This window comes from Pan paniscus, chromosome 1, assembly GCF_029289425.2.
Source record: "Pan paniscus chromosome 1, NHGRI_mPanPan1-v2.0_pri, whole genome shotgun sequence".
Classification (NCBI taxonomy): domain Eukaryota; kingdom Metazoa; phylum Chordata; class Mammalia; order Primates; family Hominidae; genus Pan; species Pan paniscus.
Window position 1 is genome coordinate 155,633,037 of NC_073249.2, and position 16,342 is coordinate 155,649,378.

The window sequence follows — 16,342 nt, forward strand, 5'->3', positions numbered from 1 at the left end:
ATTAAATGTGGTACTTTGTATATACTTCCAAATCAGGAGTTGTAATTTCTCCTTTGTTTTATCGAAACATTCCAAAATGTCTTCAGAAGAACAGTTAAAATGGCACACTCAAGCTTCAACTTTTTAGATAAACATTTTGTATATCCAACTTTTAGGAAAAAGAATATGTTAGATCCTTAAAATGTAATTATATCCATTATGCAAACCTCAAGCAACACTGGAATAGGCAGATCCTCTTGTTACATTGAGATTTTTTAATGAAAATTTAAGTTGTATATGTGTTTAAAATGTCCTATTGTTTAAAACACTATCTATGCGATGAATCTTGAAAGACAACATAACTGTTGCAAAATACTAAAGCAGTCAACAATTTTGGCTACTGTCACAGCAGCTTTTTCTCTGACAAGATTAAGGAAATGAGCTGGCAAGGCACATCTTCTGGTCACTTATTAAAATTTTAGAGCGCTTGCACTTCTTTGTCTTCACCTTTCGTAACAACTGCATTGTCATACAGTGCATTGCTAAAGTTTTTCAGCACTAAGTTACCATTTTCCAGAACTTCTTTCATTTTCTTGAATTTGAAGTCACAGATAATTAGGTGGTTTTCAAAAGAAAAAAAAAAATACTCATCAGGTTTTTTTGTTAAAACAGGAGAGTACAATAGTTGCTAATTAATTAGTGTTTTGTATCCAGTTTAGAAGGTAGAACAAGGGATTAATATTTGGTGTCCTTTTTGTCTGTTTATCACTTCATTTTGTAGACATTTTACTGTTATTAGAATTCCTAAACTGTTTTAGGTATGTCACACTTACTCCTTTTTAATTTTGATGTTTTCCCAACTGTTGTTGTAAAAATTGAGCAAATTTAGAAATTTGAAGAAAGCCAATCTTCACTGTTACCTCTGAAGTACAAAAGTCTTTCACTTAAAAATTTATTAATCCTCATTATATTTTGTTAAGCTCTTCAAAACAACACTGAATGTTCTTTGTTTCTTATCTGGTATTGAAGACATTAGTGTAGAGGCATTTGTAATTGATTTACTTGTAATCCAAGTATAAATATAGATTTCTTGTGCTCTGTGGAGTCTTCATGACTTTCAATGGTTCTCATTATACACATCTGGTCTGGAAGCTCACCTGTTGTAAGTAATGACTTTCTTGTTAAAAAACAGCTTAAATAAAACAATAGATACATCCTTTTAGTCTTGGAATAGCCAAGCCAGAGTATCATAATAGTTTGATCATTTTATTTTCAAAATGTCTGCTCAAGTATCATTTTTATGTTATGTGCGATTTTCTGTAAAAATTATTGGAAACAATTTCAAAATTTTTTTTATTAAACAGTGTTGAACAAAATTATTTCCCAGTGAAGAAGACCATAATCAAAAATCACAGTACTTATTGAACTCAATAACTTTGTTGATATAAAATAACTGCTGACCTTTATAATCATAAAAATTAAGTTTTCTTCTCCTTTTTGATTTCTTGTTTGGGAGATAGTTTCCTGATTTTTACAATCTTTTAAATGAGATGTCATTTTGTCATCTGTATTTTCACTATTATGATTCTTTTCTCTATGCTCATAATTTTGATATTAGAATAGTTTGCTTGTGTTGTAACATAAGAATTTTGGAATGTTAGTATTTCTATCATTTTTCTTCATCTCAGTTTATACTTTTGGCTTCTGTTAAGACGTTTCCCTGCCGTTATATTAGAATTGCATTTTTAAATACTACTTACTTGCATTGAGCTTAAAAATTTTATGAAAAAAAGTTTATAAATATTCTATTATGAATAAATATTTGTGGGAGCTCTGTCACTGAAATAATTTCACATATCTGAGAGCTAGGAGTTTTCAAAGATAGCTTCCTGCACCACTTTTAAAATCTTGCTTCTGTAGCAGTACTTCCAGAGCTGAATAGTATGGAACACTTTCATATTGTGTCATAACTTCTTGCCCTATACCAATATGGAGTATGTTGGCACCGTGGGAGGTGGAAGTATTCCTGGAAGACAAGGACACCTCACAATAACTTGATCATACATGGATATAACTGCAAGGCACTCAACCCAAATTAAATGCATGTTCCTTTCAAATTCTTCCCGCTTGGATCCTAAAAGTGCCTTCAGCTAATCCAACAGCCACACAACAAATGAGAAGTATGATGGAAGAAAAGTTAGAATGGAAAGAGGAAGAGATTACTGTAAACATATGTCTCATTTTCACAAATTAACACAAATATATGACCATGTAAGATTTTCCTAGATGCTTTCCCAAAGCTTTGGAAGGTGACCATGCACTTAAATATACTTCTGCATATCAAGTTATATAGTTCTGTTGGAATTCAGAAAATGGTACACCCTGTATTAGTCTGTTCTCACATTGCTGTAAAGAACTACATGAGACTGGATAATTTTTGAAGAAAAAAGGTTTAATTGACTCACAGTTCTGCAGGCTTTACAGGAAGCATGGCTGGGAGGCCTTAGGAAACTTACAATAATGGCAGAAGGTGAAGGGGAAGCAAGCATGTCTCACCATGGCAAAGCAGGAGACAGAGTGAAGAGGGAAATGCCAGACACTTTTAAACCATCAGATTTCATGAGAACTTACTCACTATCATGAGAACAGCAAGGCAGAAATCTGCCCCCATGATTCAATCACCTCCCACCAGGTCCCTCCTCCAACATTAGGAATTACAATTCAACATGAGATTTGGGTGGGGACACAGAGCTAAACCATATTACCCCCACAATATGGAATTTTGGCATGCTGAACCAAGGAAGCAGCCTTAAGTTCTCTCTGATTCCCCCATACCACTCCTGTCTCTCAATTCTCTTTCTCTCCCAAAGCACAGGATGAGGCTGATCTCTGAAGTTCCCTTGTCTGCTTATAAACTAGACTCCCAAAGGGACTGCCTTCAATCCGTTCCCTGAAATTTAATTAACCAGAGAAGATTAAAACTCATATCACAGAGAAAGAAATTGAAAATTAAAACACCATACCTAGAGTCCTGGTGAACTTTGTCTCAAATTATTGTTTTCTCTCCAGTCCCATTCAATACCCAAAGAGAATTATACAAGATAATGTCTACCTCTGAGATCCATTCACTCTCCCTTAAAATTATTTACTAACCTTCAAAATTATCACGTTACTCACTATGAAAAAGGGAATGGGTAAACATCTGAACCACACTGGGTTATTGGGTAATCATTCCATGATGGAATTCTTCATACTTATACAATACTTACACACTTAAATAAATTTGTAAGCCTTTTCTCCTATTAATATGTCAATTGTTAGTTCACTTGCAAAGAACCTTTAGAGAGTGATGGGAAAGCTTTCCCTTGGCCCCTACATTGTGTTTCATGTTGTTTACTTAAAGGCTGAAGAACAATGGAGTCATCTTCCCTCTCCCCAGTGCCTGATTCCAACATAACAGCTGATTTTGTTGATCCTAACAGCAAAATAGAACTAGACTCTCTGTACTTTTTATCCCTACTGACACCACACTAGTATGACCTACCACAATCTTTTGCTTAGATTATTGTAGTTGTTTTCTATCCACTCTCTCTGCCTCCAGTACAGTCCCCTCTAATACATTCTTCATACAATTCTCAGGGTTATGTCCTTTTCCTATAAAAATTCTTCAATATTTTCTGTTGCTCTTAGAAAAAATAAATAAATCTACATTTTCATGAGAACTTCTCTCATTGACATTTTCTTAATTTCCATTCCCTCACCCAGTCAACTGGTTTTTTTCTATTATAATGTTTCATTTTCTTCACAGCACTTATCCTTGTTTGGAATTGTTACTCTGTCACTTTAATTAGTTGTTGATAATTTGTCTTCACTAATATAAGAGCTCAATGAAGATAAAGACTATACATTTTTGTTCACCATAGTATCCCTAGTACCATTCACAGTGCATAACACGTAGTAGGTATACAAAAAATATTCATTTAAACACTGCATGGCTAGGTTACAAAGTAGATGGAGAATGTAATGCTATAAACTAGTAGAACCTGTCACAAAGTCCAAATCCTTCATATGGGGATTCTTTGTGTATGGATTCCAAGTTCCTATTCTTGTTCCCTGTCCTTAGATTTATGCCTGTCTTCTAAATTACTCCCTTTTTTTAAGGTAACCTGTGATGTCTCCACCCATTTTTATTGTCTTCCATGGAGTCCATAAAGGAGAAAACAAGGAAGAGGTTTTGGCCTACAAGTCCCATAAGATATTCTAGGGTATGTAAAAGCTCTCCAAGAAATAGGATCTTGTTTGCAAATTTACCACTAAAGGAAGGAGGAATGCTTGTTGGAACTAAACTGCACATATCCAAAGGAAATTGATATGGTTTTGCTCTGTGTCCCCACCTAAATCTCACTTTGAATTGTAATAATCCCCATGTGTCAAGGGTGACCAGGTGAAGATAATTAAATCATGAGGGCAATTTCTTCCATGCTGTTCTCATTATAATGAGTGAGTTCTCACAAGAGCTGACTGTTTTATAAGGGGCTTTCCCTTTCACTTGGCATTCATTCTCTCTTTTGCCGCCCTGTGAAGAGGTGCCTCCTGCCATGACTGTAAGTCTTCTGAGGCCTCTCCAGCCATATGAAATGTAAGTCAATTAAACTTCTTTTCTTGATACATTGTCCAGTCTTGGGTATTTCTTCATAGTAGTGTGAGAATGGGCTAATACAGTTTCAATGATAGTAGTGTCTGAACCCTTTAAAGAAACCTGCCTGTTCTCCCTTAAATTATGCAAATTACATCATTATGTAGAACAGAGCATATTCTTCTTAATAGCTTCTCCTTTAGTTAAAAAAAAAGAAAGATGCTTTGTAATCACGGTTCTAACAGGGTCCTTATGAAATTTTTAGCCATGGAGGCCTTCCTCCCTGGGGGAAGAGGAGGCTATCAATCTTATTTAATCCTCACAACAACTATTCGAAGTAGATATAATTTTTACCCTTATCATTCATCCGAAAATACTAAGGCATAGAGAATAAATATAAACTTCACATGGTCAACAGTTTTAAGTGGCAGAGCAAGGAATCAAATTCAGATCTAACTTTAAACCTTATATTCTTACCCAGTGATGTGTGGGAGACAACTTGTATCAGCTTACAAGAGACAATTATTAAATGTTCAGAGTATTTTTCAGCTGATTGTTAAACATAGCTGTATTAGACTGTTTTCTGCTGCTTATAACAGAATAACTGAAACCGGGTACTTTTTTGTATTATCTCTTAATAGTTAAAGAGGCTGAGAAGTCCAAGGGGAAGGGGCCACATCTGGTGAGAACCTTCTTGTGGTAGGGACTCTGTAGAGTCCGGAGACAGTGCGAAATATTACATGGTGAGCATGCTGAGCGTGGTAATGTACCAGCTCAGTCTCTCTTCCTCTTCTTAAAAAGCCACTAGTTCCACTCTCATGATAACCCATTAATGGATTAATAGGTTAATGGGTTAATGGCCTTAGTTCTCAATACTACCACACTGGGGATTAATTTTCAGCACAATTTTTAGAGGGCACATTCAAACCATAGCAAAAGCCATTGGCAAAAGTTAAATTATGTAAGCTTACAATAAATATTCAAAACACATTACTGCCTAAGTATCTAACTTTACTGTACTATTATTAATGCTTTTGAGTTCATCTGTGTCTATTTTATCTGTATGGTGGAAACATTATATAATGGTGGGCACATCTTTTCCTAACTCTGTGTTTGGTGACATCATGTTTATAACTTGAAAGTGACCATGATGAAAGTACTTATACCATGGAAATTAGCAAACCTTCTACTAAGTACCTTCCACCTCCACCCCCCAGGCTAGTTATTAAACATTCACCATTATACTACTTCTTTTAACCATTACACTGTCTTATCCTTTAAGAGTGATCATTTCTCCCTATAAAATGTTACCATTCATGTGTCATAGAACTGGTCTCATCATTGCCATGTGATTCTGCACCCTTTTCGACTAAAGGTTTCACATATCCATAGATATTTCACATATTGAGAACTTTGGTAGGTAAGTTAACTTACTATTGCTTCCTATGGTAATAGGAAAAGAAGAAAATCCATTCTCTTCATGTTTCCAGATGCCTAATGCATCAGATGTATTACTTAAGTATCAATGAAGTGATAGATTTTTATTCCTCTTAAATGACTTTTCTGAACAAGGGAGAAATTTAATATTTAGAAAACAAAATGAAAAATACTAAAGAGAGAACTTCTTGTTTAGACTATAGATAGCAAAAGAGACTGCTATGCTTTAAATGTTTGTCCCCTCCAAAACATCAAAATTTAATCGCCAAGGTAATGATATTTAAGAAGTGATTAGGTCATGAGAGTTCTGCACTTACGAGTGGGTTGAATACCTTTCACAAAGGGCTTTGAACTGGGTGCAGTGTTTTGTATCTATAATTCCAACTACTGGGGAGGCTGAGGCAGGAGGATCACTTGAGGCTAGGAGTTCAAAACCAGCCTGAGCAACATAGAGAGATTTTGTCCCTAAAAATAAAATGTTTTAATTTAAAAAAATTAGCTAGTATTGGTAGTATATGCCTGTAGTCCCAGCTACTTGAAAGGCTGAGGCAGGAGGACCCCTTGAACACAGGAGTGTGAGGCTATAGTGAGCTACGATCATACCACTGCACTCCAGCCTGGGTGACAGAGTCAGACTCATCTCAAGTAAATAATTAAAAAGGGTTTTTTTTGGAGTAGATTGTCTCTCTTTGCTTTTCTGCTTTTCTGCCATGTGAGGAACACTGTTCTTCCCCTCCAGAGGATGCAGTGTTCAATACGTCCCCTTGTAAGTGAAAACCAGGCCTTTACCAGACACCAAACCTGTTGGCACCTTGATCTTAGACTCCCCAGCCTCCAGAAGCATAATAAATAAATTTCTGTTCTTTACAAATTATATAGTCTCAGGTATTCTGTTATTGCAGCACAAAATGGACTAAGAGAGAGACATATTGAAGGATTTCAAATTAGCTCTCTGCCCTCAAAAAATTCAGGTATTAAATAATAAATAACTAGCAGAATTTGAGCCAAGTAGCCTCTGATTTTTCCCCCATTGACTGTGTATTTCATTTGTAATATTGTCACAAAGGTCAGAAGAGCTAAAATCTTTATCCTCAATTCCCACTTGAGCTAAATACAATTATTTTTCATAGTTAAGTCATGTGTTGATACATGCCCAGTGAAATCAAAATGAATTATTCTTCTCTATTAATGCTACAATACTGTTGTTTACAGATATTTGTAAAATTATAAATTTTTAGAACTTGACATATATGAGGCACTGCAGCAGCCAAGTATTTAGTAATGTATGCTAAGTTTTCCTCTAAATCACAAGTTTCCAGAATACCATAGGTAAATACGAAAAGCAAAAGATAACTTAAAATTAGAAAATGGCTTCATTAAGAATGACTTTTGACACAGTTCCTCACTCTCTAATATACAGCAGCAACAAAGCATAGAATAACAACTATCGAAACTGAAAGTTTACCCAAGGCAGTTTTTTAAATTGGCCTTATTGAATGACAAGTCCAATTCGGAACGTTTCTTAGAATCATAAAATTAGGAATACTGTCAAGAGAAATCATTTAGTTTACCTCATTAGGCAGAAATACATGTATACCAGCATTTTGTAAAGTTACAAAAGATGTTAGTAAGTATTACATGAAAAAAAATGGATTAGTCAAATACACTTGAGAAATGCTAGATTTTAAAAAATGCTTATTAACTACTAGATGGCTCAGAATCTTTAATATGCAAATGTGTACTGTGAACATTGGGGATATCTCCCAGTGGTATTTGACCTTGCAATTCTTAAGTCATGGAGCACCTGTAGGGATCAATATTCCACCAGTCTGGAAAATACTAATTTATGCCATATTAAACCAATAGACTCTGTCATTTTTTAATAGTTTCCAAAAAATCCATAATTATCTTTTGGTGAAGCTGCTTCTGTCCCCATTTTTGTTGTTTTGTTTTATTTTGTTTAATATTTTCAGCTATATATCACATTTGGCACCATTATTGAGTAGTCTGGATTATGTTAATAAAGAGGTGACATGCAAGACAGTGCCAGTCTGTGGCCTGCTTGTTTCCAAACAATGTAAGCACAGAAGTTTTGTGGCATTTTGGCAGAGTAATTTTATGTCTATGAATTGAATAATTAAATATTGGAATAATTGAGGCATTTTGCATTTTGCATGCTTCTTTATTTTTATTTTATTTTTGAGTTATTAACTTTTATTCTACTTTATGAAAGTATCATTTCTCAGGAAATTTGAAATTTAACAGCTGTTCTCTTACCAAAGTTTGAGAAGGACTGTTCTAAGATCAAATTTCATGAGGAAGAATGTATTTTGTAGTTGTATGATGACTCTTTTCTAAAATAAACATATGAACTAGTACAAGTTTTGACAGCAATCCTAATGAGAGGCAACTGTAGGAGAGTCTGAGAGTGAGAGAAGAATGAGGTCAGGATGCTGAAGACACAGCTCTTGTCAGTCATCCCTATTCATGGTTCCCTCTCAAGGTTCTGGGTACCCTCTCAAGGTTCTGGGAACCAATCTCTTCCCTTGACCTTTGAGGTGTCAGGATGGTAAATCTCTGCTGCTACTAGCCATGGGGTACAATACTACCCTTGTTTCTCCTATACCTGTCCAAGCCTTCATAAATATAATTAAAACTCTTCTAAAATTTGCTAGTTAGTTTCCACTATTACCTGGAAGCCTCTGATTAATCACTGCTCCTCCATCATTTCCTCTCTTGGTTTACAAAGAGAGCTTAAAAATACTTTTGGAACTTAAAACCACCTCAGGCCATGAACCTGAGTATATCCACTCTGGATGAATCATTTAATGGCCAAATGAGATATCAAGGCTTCAAACACTTTGGAAGATCAGCAAGCACTTATTGACTACTGTCAATGGATGATCTTCGTGGATGGGAACAAATAGGACGCCTAACAGCTACTCAATCCAGCCAATGTATGGCATTCATTTGACTAGAGACTGGATGATGTCTAGATATAATCTCAGTTCCCTGTATCTCCCAGGAAATAGACTCAGAGGATTCTGGCTTTGGACAGAGCTTGGTGATCTCTTGATGGGGATATCACTCCTGTCCTCAAACACCCTATTTGCTCTCCTTTCCCATTGTGTGGAATCCTATCTCGTCTTGGTAAATATATATATGTCCAAATATTTTCCGTTTTACACCTGGACCATGGTTTTTTGAATTTAAAATCAAGAATTGCTTCTTGGATTCTTTTATTTCCATCATTTCACAGTTGATTAGAAAGCTTCAAAAACATGGGAGAAGAAATGCAATAAAGCATGAAGTGATAGGAAACCTATCAGTATATACCCAAATGCATTTTCTCGTCACATAAAGTTTGATAGCTTCTACTTCAGAATGATAGATCTGGTACATATGTTTATCTCTCTTTTCCTTCCAAAAGTGTCCTTGAAATAACACTATAAAATTATATTATGAATAAACTTATAAAGACATAGAGTACAATGACAAGTTAAAGAGTTTAACAGACAGCTGCAAAACCAAGGGAAGTAAAATCAGATTAATAAAGAAATCATAATGGAAGAATCTAGAACTCAGGATACGTGCAGGAGAAAATTACAACAGAGACAGGAACTCCTTTCGTAACAGACCAAAACCTCTGATGGAAATGATAGGCACAGAGACCAATACTGAGAGAAGAAAGCACAGCAATCTGGCTATTCCAGGAATATGCCTTCAGTAGGCCTGGAGGCCCAAATCTGCCAACAGGGTGACAGGCCTAGAATTTACATGTAATCTCCTCAGTCTTTTCATAGTACTGATAAATACTTTGAGAGTGTTACCAAGTACAGTAATGTCAAATGTGAAGCAGTCAGGCACATAGCGCGAATCTCTAGAGAAAGTCATGAGGGACCAACAAGGTATGAATCCTCTGAGACTATCAAGGATAGTACCCTGAAGAGTCATCACCCTGAGCAAGTAGTGTTACTGGAAGTCAGGGAACTTCATGAGAATTTGAGAGCAAGAGTGTCTTACTCATCTAACTGGTAGTGTTGCTGTGTTTGCTGCAGTATATAGCCAGCTTGTGCACAGTCATGGTTCCCTTTATATGCTTAAAGAATCTTGTATACTCTTTGCTTTGTATATGAGCAGTATCTTGCCAATCTCATTATTATTCTGTTTGGACTGCTTGCAGATTAGTATGAGGAGTGGGATAGACTCAAACAAACAACTGTCAGGTCACATTCAGACGCAGTATAATATGGTAGCTATAAGTACCAGCTCCAGTTCCCAACTGTCTTAGTGTAAATCTTCTCTCTGGCATTTAGAAAGTATGTGATATTAACCTCTCACATCTCAGTTTTATCATCTCCAAAATGAGGAGAATACTTCAACTCTTAATACACTTAAGATTCTTATAAGATTTCAATGAGCTAACATATACAAAATCCCATGTACTTGTCATATAAAAAATGTTTTAAATGATCGTTTTATGATAGTTATATTAAGACAGAGGTCTGCAAACATTTTCTTTAAATATTCTGCACTTCACAGGTCAAATACAGTCCCTGTTTTATGTGTGTGTGTGTGTTTACAACTCTTTAAAATATATTTTAAGAAAATCCTTAGCTCACAGGCCACACAAAAACAGGCTGAAGGCAGAATTTGGGCCACTGGTTATAGTTTGCCCAACCTCTGCCATAAACATTCTTTCACTTTCTATTGAAGGGATAAACATCCTTTCCTTTCTTATTAAGAAATAGCAGCCTCGCATTGACATCTAAATTACCTATAAAAACGAATAAAAAGATAAAGGAAACTTAATTCTCCAAGATTAATAGATATAGAGAAAACAAGTGCAGTGCCAGTCTTTTCCTAAACTCAGGTGGGCCCAATCCAAGAGTCATCTCCTCTAAACAAAATTATGCCTGGGATAATAAATTATATATCCTCTTTGGATGAATTATGTTGACAACATTACAATTCCATATCATTAGGAACCATGTGTCATTCTGGAAATAAACTTACAGATATCAACTTTTCAGATACTCTCTGTATAAACAGTTTTCTACATAGACGGAATAGGAGGTGTTGTTAAATGGATAATATTGAGCAGAGTGAAAACATAAAAAGGAGTTAAAAAGCTGGATCAAAGTTAGTACAATATTAGGAAATCTAGCATCAGAAATGTGGGAAAGGAACAAGCAGGGCAACAGGGAGAACTGGTACAACAGAATAAAGCAGGCTGTCCTGAGTCTGCAGCCAGGCCTTGCCCCAGAAGACTGAAGGTAAGGCCAGTGCCTTTGTAGCAGTGACATTTGAATAAACTGGGTGTAGGGCCTCACAAGACCCTCAAAGAGAAGCATGTTCCCTAAATGGATTCTGATGTTAATTGGACACATAAAAAAAGAGATTATTGTTTTATAGGGTCTCTAACAGATAATCTGAAGCATTTAAGTTATTATCCCTGTGACAGAGAGGTGCTTAAAATTCAATACAGAATTTTAAGAACAAATTTTTTATTATTGTCAAAATCAGCCTGTCAAGATTTCAACAAATCTTGCCTGGTTGGCCTGTCAAGATTTTGGAAAATGCATATTCTAAATGAATGGAGCTTTTGAGGCTCAATTTACCAAATTATAAGAATAAAATAATTGGGGTTTTATTTTAGGGGGATCATGCAGGTAATACAAATTAACTTTGGAAGTGTAGGCATATGATGCCTTGATCTAGGCAAATACATGTGTTCGCATAAAAGGTGAAAATTTCTATTGGTAAAACTTGATGAATTTTCTGATTTTGGCTTATGTGAACATGAAAAGCATTAGGAATAAACAGAAAAATTCTATAATTATTAGTAGGGAGGTTTCAGAATATTTAAATGTAGATTAAATATAATATTTAATATGAAATATGTTATATTCCAATGTGCTTATAATCTACTGTGAGTTGAGTCTTGTGGAATGGGACAATATAATATACAGATATTTTTTCTACCTGAATTTGGGGGTTACAAAATATTCTGATGATTTTTGACCTTTATTTAGAGTTTTATCTGACTGTAATTGAAAAATTGGACTAATAAAATAATATTGAGCTAATAAATATTTGTATATATTCACTGTAATTTAATACCAATGTTACTGGAAATAAAAGATAAATGTTGACAAATGTCCATGGAAATTCAAAGTTAAAAAATAGTTTTAGGCTAAATCTCAAAGATTTGTCCTTTTTTCCTTCAAATTGTTTATCATTCCATATGAAATATTAGGTGTCTTTTGCCTGTATATTCTTTATAATTCTGTGAGAAAAGATAGAATTTATTTTACTTTTCAGATAGTTTTTCCTCTAAAATGCTGATAAGGGGAGTTGTGTAGGTAGTCACTTCTAGGGTACTTGAGGCAAGGGACAAAAATAGAGTAAGAAAAGACTTCTATCCTAGCACTTTGGGAGGCCGAGGCAGGTGGATCACCTGAGGTCGGGAGTCCGAGACCAGCCTGACCAACATGGAGAAACCCCGTCTCTACTAAAAATACAAAATTAGCCAGGCATGGTGGCACATGCCTGTAATCCAAGCTACTCAGGAGGCTGAGGCAAGAGAATCACTTGAACCCAGGAGGCGGAGGTTGTGGTGAGCCGAAATCGTGCCATTGTACTCCAGCCTGGGCAACAAGAGCAAAAGTCCATCTCAAAAAAAAAAAAAAAAAGACTTCTAAATATAGGAGACAAAATGCTATTTGGTGTGACAATAAATAACCTCAAATCTACCAGAGGAAGGAGAAATTAGATTAAAAACTCTCAGTGCTAAAATAAAAACTTGGTTAAATTGAAAATAACAATATAGAATTGTTACCTGTTATTTAAAAAGAAAAGTAATAGTCTGCCCTGTAACTCAGGTGGCTTCATTAGCATGCTGCATCCCCAATTCTCATATAAAATACTAAAATCTCTACTTCTATCCCCTAGATTTGATCTTTATTACTATTTTTTAACAAAAGGGACTAAAGCCCCTTGGGAAGTGTGGCTGATTGCATATTAAAGGCAGTAGAACCCAGGATGAGACTGAAACATCTTAGAAGTTAGAAGGCAGACTTTTATTTTTGGTTTTGTACCTATTTGTACCACTTAGATGTTTATTACTGTGTCTGCATATGTGTAAGTGTATAGTAATAAATAAGTAAATAACAAAATGTAAGTATTGCTTGTTATATAATAAAAGTCCATACTGTATAATAATAATCAGGTTGAAAGCACTGCTACTTTCATGTACTATGCCTTCTCACAGGCCTGCAGGAAGAAACTTACTTAACAGCAACCACTATGGCAAATATTATCAATGACTGGCATATAAAGTGAAAATTCTCTTTCTCTAAACGACTATTAACCACTTATTTAATTGTCCTTTTTCTTACTTCTGATGACCAAAGAAGTGGAAGGTGGGCTTCCTGGGTATCATCAACATACTTCCTCCTCCAGTCTTTTCACCTGCACAAGCTTCCTGTTCCTCTGGGATGCACAGACAGTTTGTAGTCTCTGGTATATTATCAACCACGTTATTGCCTCCCTTAGATACTCTTGAAGTTCACACACAGAATATCCATACCTTGCACACTAAGAAGATGAAAAACTCTTGATGTTATTTCCATTCGTGAACTCGTGGAAGAGCTTCCTGTTTATAAAAAGAAAATCAGAAGGTAAAAAACTCTTGGTGTTGTTATTTCCATTGTTGAACTGGTAAAACAGCTTTCTGTTCTTAAAACAATCATAATTTATTGTAGTTACCTATTTCTTTGGTGTACATACTCCCATTAGGCTGACTGCAAGCTACCAACAGTTTTACAACTGGCTTCAAAATTCCTAATTAATCAACAAGCATCTCTGATAATGTGAGCTGACTTCAACGTACCAATGGTCCTGCTTTCTTCATTTTAACTCATCTCAGCCTTTCTGTGTGGCTTTTTACTTGCCAAAAAAAAATCACATCTGGTTGCCTTGGGAAACATTATTCCATATAAATTGACAGAACCCACTCTCTTTGCCACTCCCTAAATTCTACTGTCAGTGTGCACACCCAGTGTTGGTAGCTGAGGCTGAAATTGCCAACCTGGCATTTTCTACTTTTTCAGGACAGTTTCATACATCGTCTTTACCAGTGCTGATGGAAAGAAAATGAAATAGAAAAGAAGAGGAAAGAAGAGAAAGGAAAGGGAGACAGGATGAGAGAAAAGGAAAGGAAAAGGAAAGGAAGCAATATCATTCTCTCCTGTCTTTTACAAACTTACTACTTGCCTTGCGTTACAGTCATTTTTGTACATGGGTTATCATTTTTCTAGATGTTAAAAATGCTTTGAGTATTTAATCTGTAGCTCATATATTTCTATGTCTCCCACAGCACCTAACTAAATGTCTAGCTTATATAATGAGCCTCGATAAATATTTGTTGAAAAAATAGAATTTAAAAAGTAGAGTAAAAGAATTCACAAGTAAGAATGATTACATAGAAAAAGCTTATTTCAATATCAAGCCAAATAAATAAGTAATCAACATACTGATTTCCAGATTTAACTTGTTTGCCATCAGTTCTCCACCAAGGAAAGATAAGTTGATATTGCCAGCCTTTCATGAGCTTCCTCCTAACAGTAGGCTTATCGCATTTGCACATTCCTATAGCAGAGAACATAGATCTGACTGCCTTAAGGTAATACCTTTGTGTTTCACTGAGATAGTCACTCTTAGCTGATAATAGATCCATTCTTTGTTGGAAGACTCGTGCTCAGTGTAATTTTTTTTCTTCCAGATAAAAAGGGTAGCCCCCATAGACATGTTCAGCATGGTGAATTAGAATTAGGATGTGTGTGTGCCCGTGTGTGTGTGTGTGTCTGTGTGTGTGTGTGTGTAAGAGGGGGAGTCTCAATGTGTTGTCCAGGTTGCACTTGAACTTTTAGTGTCAAGTGATCCTCCTGCCTCAGCCTCCCAACTACCTGGGGCTACAAGCACACACTACTGCACTTGGCCATGAATTTGGTTTTATTACTCTTATCATTAAGGTACTGTTAAGAGCTGTCTATTATTGATGAGATCAGTTGATTCAGTGCAGACAGTTCAGTGCTAAGTTCCTGAAAATATTTTGCAAGTTTAACTTAAAATTCTAAAAATTGTTAAGTAAAAATAAGCTATACTCTTAGAAAGCGAAGACTAATATAACTTTTTTGTTATTGTTCACTTGCTTAATGTAGCAGGTATAAATCTGAAGCAAAATTACATTTCATTATTGTCTGTAAATCATTTAATTTCAATTCTGAGTAGCTATTCCTATCAACTTAGTGAGAAATTCAACCTCAAGTTATTTCTAGGCTTTTTCCCACCTTCAGGTTTGTGCTGAGGTTCTGGGTTTTACGCCATATCTAAGCATTAGGACATTAATCACTAGAGGTATCTGTCCACACTGGTAAAAGCTGAATTTTGCTGCAGCCATGTGATATCATCAGATTCACTGGTGTGCCATTTCCATGCCATGCTTTGTACTTCAAGAGGATCTTGAACAAGCCTGAGAACCTAAGCTTGGCATCTAACCTACCTAGTTAACTATGTGAATATGCTCCCTGATGTCCTGCCACACTTTTGAGTGCTTCCAGAGAAGAAGTAAAAGTCCCTTCTGTTCAAGGACAGGCAGACCTGTCCCTTACCCCCAACCTGGAGAAAGCTCTTTTTCTCTTTTGAAACCTTCTGTCTTTCTTGGTTTCACACAGGGATACCAATTTCCTCTCTCTTCAAATTCTATTATCCTCAGTGGGCAAACAGAAGCCAGAAAATCCTGCCAAAAACCTTTCATCTGGTAAGGAAGTAGGGAACTTGTTATGTGCTCGAATGAAGGACAGAGGAGGTGGAAAATTCAAGAAGAAAAATTAACAACTCACAATTTCAATTAATATTTTAAAAAACTGTCTTTCAAATATCTTCCTTCTGCTTAGGAAAATCTGTATTTATGAATCTCATTCCTTCAAACTAAGTGGTCAAGCTCTCCTACCCTCTGATTACCTCCCTCAGCATACTAGCTTAGGTATATTTCTGTTCTTTCTATCTACTAGCTTTTTGCTCAACAAAGATAACATTCTGCTTAAATAAAGTAGGTAACTGCCTAATTAATATAACTTAAAGGATACTAGAAAGGCTCATTTCCATTCAAAGATGCTTGTTTCTCTGTTATTAGGTGACTTTAATGCTACCACTAGAAAACTGATGCTTTGGATTAAGGCATACCTACAGCGTACATAAAAATAATCCATGGATTCAACTACTCAT

General features: G+C 35.6%; 1 long non-coding RNA gene across 1 annotated transcript in view; it reads right to left on the bottom strand.

Annotated features, from left to right (window-relative positions):
* The window catches only part of LOC129398704 (uncharacterized), a 313,771-nt gene that overhangs the window by 142,488 nt on the left and 154,941 nt on the right, over positions 1-16,342 (bottom strand). Inside the window, exon 4 of the long non-coding RNA XR_010113163.1 lies at positions 13,644-13,709. This is a non-coding gene — a long non-coding RNA (uncharacterized LOC129398704). The remainder of the gene's footprint in view (positions 1-13,643; positions 13,710-16,342) is intronic.